Raw genomic sequence first — 5,143 nt, forward strand, 5'->3', positions numbered from 1 at the left:
AGTTTTTAAAGTTAATATCCCTTTAATATTTCATATTTTCCATACCTTCATTTTGTGCTATATTTATGCTGAAATTATTTTCTTAAGCCTGTCTTACATACATGTCTTAATTCTCTTTCTACTGATTTGGGAATTGTACTTTAATTAGTGTGACTCTTAGCACTACATTTTCAATTTCATACTTTTCAAACATGCCTGTTTGTTTCCTACATTGTCCAGCTCTTGCCTCATGATGTCGGTTCCCACTGTTAGCCATTTGCACATTTCTAATATGTTTATTTCTAAGTTTCTTTCATTTTCCTGGATTATTCCAGGTTATAGAGTTCTGAGCTATTTTTTGGGTCTACATCCTGTTTTTGTATGTGGTTTATAATTTCTGATCCCAAGCTCATTTGCAAAAGGTTTGCTTACCATGGGACTCCAGAAGGGCTGGGCTATGGAAGTGGTTTTGAATTTGTCTCTGCCAAGTCCCTCGAGGTTTCCAGCCTAGATGTAATATTGAACAGTGATGGCAGATTGTTTGTGCACAGAAAGCCACCATATTCCCCCCAAAAGGCTTTGTCAAGAGGTAACATTTATTTCTTCTTTTCTAGATTATGGGCTGCCTATGACTAATTTAGCACAATCGAAGTGGGTAGGAATAATATTATGTGAGTTCCCACAAGCGACCTCATGAGATTTCCAACCTTTACCCTCGCTCTTTGGAATGCTCCTTCTTAGAGTCCAGACATTATGTTGAAAGATCCATTTCTTTGAGCCCACCATGCTGTGATGAAGCCCACACTTTCCAGTAGGGAAAGAAAGGCCAAGGCGAGGAGCGCCAATGCATTGAAATACGGTAGGCGAAATATCTTGGGCCTTGGCCTCTTTCAGCCTGGTTGAGTTGAGCGCGCAGGCATGAATGATCTCAGCCACTAATGCAAGGACAAGCCAACCAGCCAGGCTTGACCTGAATTCCTGACAGAATGTGAGCAAATACTTTAACTCCACCATATAGCCTTGGGATTTTGATTCATATAGTTGACACTTTCCATTCAAAGTGTAGGCCAGTAACTAGCTGTCTCAGCATTCCCTTAGTCTAGAGGGTGCAGCCCTTTAGCTCCATCTGTCACTGAGGCCTTCTGCGTCAGGCCTGCTTACTTCAAAGACTGAAAATGCAACTTCTCTCAGCAGGCCCGGGCTAATCCTTGACCTCTTTGGTTCAATTTTCTGTGTCTTCTCTCATAACACCCTATTGCTCACAAATCTAATAGTCACTAGGTGGAGGAATCACAGCAAATCTGAAGCATGATTAATTTTTAAAATCCGTAACTACACACATCTCCAGGGAAATACACAAACTCTAAATTAAAACATTAATCTTCAAAGCTCATAGAAGAGGAAAACAAGACACATCCATGTTTGGACTGACTGACTAACTTCTCCCCAGAGTCAGCAGAGAGGTAATCAAAATCCCAGTGTTCTGGGAGGTTGAGGCAGGAGAATTGCGTTAGCACCCTATTGCTCACAAACCTAATATTTTCTAGTTTGCTATGAAATGAGGGCTTTGTTGTTTCATTTAAAATAATGTTATCCAACGTGAATCCCTTTGCTTCTGTGTTGCTGTTCACGGCCTGCCTGTAGCTCAGTAAGACTGCAGCACTTCCTCTTTTTGTACACATCTCTTTCCACATGCTGCCTTCATAATTTTGTTTACATTGTTCTTTTTCATGAATAATCCAACCCTCTGGAGGTCAAATCTAGATCTAACCTACCTGTCAGCCTGGGCTAAGCTAAAGTACTTCTTTTTCCATGAAGCCCTTTTGATAGGTCAAGCTACTGTCTGTCTATATTTATGTATATTGTCACATCTATGTTCTTGTGTCTATACAACATGTGGTTTCGAGCAGAAGTTGACAGAGGACAGCCCACAAGACAAGTCCAGCCTGCTGTATGTTTTGGGGAATAAAGTTTTATTGGAATACAGTCACACTCACTCACTGATCTCTTATCTATGGTCACTTTCCCATGACAGTGACAGAGTTGGTTACTTGGGAAGGCGACCGTATGGCCTGGACAACCTAAAATATTTGGTATCCGGCCTTTAACAGGAAAAGCTTGCTGATCCTTGGTTTATAATATGAGATTTGGACTTTGCAATCACTCTGTAACTTTCACTAGCAGTGTCGTCTGTGAGGTACAGCTTGCAGGGAAGGCCAAGTGATAGAATACAAATGGATTATTTTGGAACCTTTAAAGAATGAATATAAAATATTACCATTGCTGCTACTTTTGCCCAAATGGAAAGTAGGTTATAGGTTGCCACTAACTGCAGAAGCAGTACTCCAGAAGAAATGGAAACAAACTAGAAGCTGTGTGGTGAGATGTTAGGTATTGCATGACTTGTGTAACACTGCATAGCGGTGTGTGTGTGTGCATGTGAGGTGCTCTGCACATGCCTTCAGTAAGCCGACAGCCAGGTTAAACTTAGGGAGAGAGAACAATGTCTCTTTGGCAATTCTCAGGTGGACACTGTTGCCAGAAAGTAGTGTTAGGTGAGTGTGTACCACACAGCCTTTGGCTGCTTTGTGCCACACATTCATATAAAGAGGAGATTGAGAAAATGAACAAGCTGACATTACCACTTTTGTCATGAATGATCTCCCATCTTCTGTGTTTTTGCAGCTGCAGATTTAGGAAGATGGAATGCCAAAGATGGTTTATCATATAAATGAGAAGCTGCTACTAAAAAAATAATAACAACGAAAAGAGACTGAGTGCACACTGATGGTTGAGCTCTGTTGCTGAAGGGAACCCTCTTCCTAACCAAGTCCCCTAGGCCAGAGGCATTTCCAAAGCAGAAATGCATGTCTCATCAGGAAATTTTGCCTCTTTATCCCTTGTGGGATGTTATTACATTTTCTTCTACTCCGGAGATCCCAGCATGTTACAAATTGTTTTCTCTACTGTTTGTGCAGTGAAATTATTGGGCCGGGGGAGAGTATATGCGGCGATCTGTGGTACATCAAGGCCTTTTTAATTAACAAGAAGCTGTCAGGGAAGATGGACAATGTCCCCTTTGTTAGGGCAATGCAGTGTCTTTCAAGATTATAGCTGTTTTTCAACTTGGTGTATTTGCGTACAATGGTGATGAGAAACACAGTTTATATGATGCATAAGAATCTGGGTAGATGAGGTTTGCTTTCACACAGAACAAATAATGAATCCCCAGGCCTGCCTGCCATGCTGGTCTCACCCCCCGGGGTGTGCTGAGACTGGGCATGGTGCCACGTGCCTGTAATCCCAGCTCTTGGGAGGCTGTAAACAGGCGGATCACTACCAGTCTAATCTAGCAGTGAGACCATGAACACCCTGTAGACCCTTCCCTAAAAATACTACAAAAAAAAAAAAAAAAAAGAACAAATAATGATGCAGGCGTTTGAAAAGCAAGAGTTCCAATGTTAATGCTGTAGAAAATTCACCCTAACTTTGAAATTTGCTGATAAATGTATTATATAGGCTTGAGGGGAACTGTGACACACATGGGTACTTTGAATATGAAAATGGAATGGAAATTATCCTCTTCTGACAGTGGAAGTAAATTTTATGACAATAGATTTTTAGTTGCCTTTTATTTAGCTGCCTTTCTTAGGCATCTTTAATACAAAGCACATTTATATAGCAGTAAAGTGATATAAATTGTGAAAGGTTTTCAGTGTCGAGAAATGATACTGACTTGGGCAAAAACGCTAGAGAGCTTGCAGTCTCCTAGAAGCTAAGTGATCAGAGTCAGGCCATTCAAGAAATGTCATTACCTAAGCTCTGGCTACTCACCAGGATGCCAATATCTCAATGACACACGTCTTTTGTAAGAGGAGTCCCTTGGGGCACAACGAGTTGTTCAGATTTAACCCAAGTCATTATGCATTTGAAATGCCTTTCACTGTGTTTATTTTTAAGTGAGATTTTATTACATACAGTGCTGAATTAACCAGATGATTGTATTATTTTAAACACATCAAAAACCAGGGGTACCGAAAAAGAAGCAATTGAGTTGATCTATAGAATAGTATTCCATAATATTCCCTATGCTTTCTTGCCTTTAAAAACCATGGTCAGCTTATATAAGAAACAAAATATAAGTAAAGAGCAAAATAAAAGCTATGTACTAGGAAATAGCACGACAGATCTTTTGCATAAGGTGGGACACCCAGGTAGAAGGGGCTGAGACAAGAAAAAAAAATCATGGTCAGACCTGATTGCGTCCCATGCATGATACTTGGCCTTTCTGAAGCAGTCATAGAAAGAAAAGACACAACTCTTTTCCAGAAGGAGTCTATGACCTACACAAGCAGAAGACACACAGACCCACGCAAAAAATAATTAAGGATCTAACCAGTATATAATTTAGTTATAATTGCGTTTGTTTGATGTGTTATTTAGTTTGACTATGTTGTTAAATCTCATGTTGACACAGTGCTTTATTTAATTGCTAAATATCCATTTGTTAGAAATGGGGATAATTTGCCGTCGCTGACTGCCTGCCAGGAGAGCTGACCCACCACACTGCGGGTGGGCGCTCGGAGCGCTTGTCCACGGTGGAGGCCTGCCTGGCTGATGGCCCGCAGCCCCACGATCGTGGGAGCAAGGCTGCACAGGGATGCACTGAACTAGAATCTTCAAATAATTGGAGTTTTCTTTTCCTGCTTTTGTTTGATTAAAAAAAAAAAAAAAAAAAAAAAAGCCATGCTAAGACATTAACCAATCGGGGGCATTTTTCCCCCAGGAAGTTCCTGAGCATTGTTCCAGAGCAATATATATTCAGAACTATTTCCTAGCTCAAAAACTGTTCTCGCTAAAGATGACACTAGAAAACCTCAACCTTCAAATACTGGACAAATGGAAAGATTCATATACATTTTTCACTGTAAGAATTGAGGTAAAACCATCATCTATGAATTGCTGAGTTTATTTTCTTCAAGCCAGAGAATTAAGTTTTCTGGTATCTGGCGGCGGACTCCATTACCTGCCATTTTCTGGAGATCTCTAAGGATGGTGACATCTCTAAATAGGCTTATTGTACAGCTCCATCAACAAAAGCGTGGGTGTGCCCACAGGAGTTTCTCCAGGGGTAAATCTTTGCTGACAGAAAACCCCACTGAGT

The sequence above is a fragment of the Octodon degus genome, unplaced genomic scaffold (assembly GCF_000260255.1).
Source record: "Octodon degus isolate 3935 unplaced genomic scaffold, OctDeg1.0 scaffold00167, whole genome shotgun sequence".
Taxonomy (NCBI): domain Eukaryota; kingdom Metazoa; phylum Chordata; class Mammalia; order Rodentia; family Octodontidae; genus Octodon; species Octodon degus.